The 1,298-nt window shown below is 56.6% G+C and overlaps 1 protein-coding gene across 1 annotated transcript in view; it reads right to left on the reverse strand.

The window, feature by feature from the left end:
• NFE2L1 (nuclear factor, erythroid 2 like 1) overlaps positions 1-1,298 on the reverse strand; it is an 8,920-nt gene that overhangs the window by 6,210 nt on the left and 1,412 nt on the right. The window lies entirely within an intron of this gene.

Below are 1,298 nucleotides of genomic sequence, written 5' to 3' on the forward strand. Positions count from 1 at the left end.
GGGGAAAAAAAACCCAAAAAAAAAAAAAAAAAAAGACCAAACAACAGAAAAGAGAGACCTGAGGAAGAGCACGGATGCCTGAGTGCCCGGGATGGGGGAAGGTGCAGCAGAGCCAGATCTCGCCACCCTTCCCTAAAGGAGCCACCCGAGTGAAACCGCAGCACAGAGGAGCGTGCGTGCTTCCCGCCCGGCATCACCCGGGAGTTTCACTCCCAGTTTTCACTCCGAGCCGGCCGGGTTTGCGGCTGCAGCCTGCACACGGGCGGCTGGCAGCAACAGCATCTAAGGCAGGACTGGGTTTTAAGACAGAAACAAGCAGGCCTCTGGAAAACAGCAGCGTTATCGGTCTCTCGCCACTCAAATCCGCAGCATTTCTCTCTAAAATCTGGCCCCGGTTTCCCTGCCCGGCACTTGAAAGGCTCCCCAGACCCGACGCCCTCAGCCAAGAACGCCAGGCTTGGGGAAGGACAGCGAAGTCTTCCCCAGGCTGCGCGTGACCTTGCACGAGGCATTTCATTAAATTCGTCCCCGTTCCCAAGATGGGGAATTACCTCTCTCCATGATCAGGGAAGAAGCTGAACATGTCAACATTTTGCCTTGCCACCCCTCCGACCCAAGCTCCTCTCGTTGACGCCTCCAAGGTTGCAGGTTGCAAACCCGGAGTGGGGTTTCCCCCCCCCCTGCCCCCCTCCTCGGTCCTGCAGCCCAAACGCCTCCGGAGCCAGGAGATCCAGGTGAAAGCTGCCCGCAGGTACAGCCGAGGCACCATCCACGCTTCCTACGGCAGCATCCCGCTGCTCGTCCGTCAAGACCAGACCCGAAAACAATTCGTCACCTTTTGTCTCTCCGGCGAGCACGCGTTCACACCGCCTGCCTCGCTCGATTCCCTGCCTGCTGCTGCGCCGCAGCCACATGACAAAAGCCCCAGGCATTCGCGACAGCTGCCTGCAAAGCTTAAAAAAAAAAATAAACCGCTTTCCAGTTCACCTCTCCCCACCCGCCTGCGATGAAAACCGAGCAATAAACATCGCCACTGGATGAACTCCAGAGCCAAGTAACCCAACCACCCGCTCGACACCCGGGATGAGGCTGTTACCCAACGCCCCTGTTTATTTCCCAGCCTGGCTTCATCGGTTTCACAACACAAAGCTACGCGCTCAGGGTGACATGCTGACCCCAACCCTTTTCCCCCCGCTCCCTCCACTATTACTTTCAGACCAAGAATAAAGCAAACAAAAAGGAAAAATCACCCCGCACATACACCTGGAGCCCTCCAACTGAACCGTGATTTTGTATTA

This window comes from Egretta garzetta, unplaced genomic scaffold, assembly GCF_000687185.1.
Source record: "Egretta garzetta isolate BGI_Z169 unplaced genomic scaffold, ASM68718v1 scaffold1100, whole genome shotgun sequence".
In the NCBI taxonomy this organism is placed as follows: domain Eukaryota; kingdom Metazoa; phylum Chordata; class Aves; order Pelecaniformes; family Ardeidae; genus Egretta; species Egretta garzetta.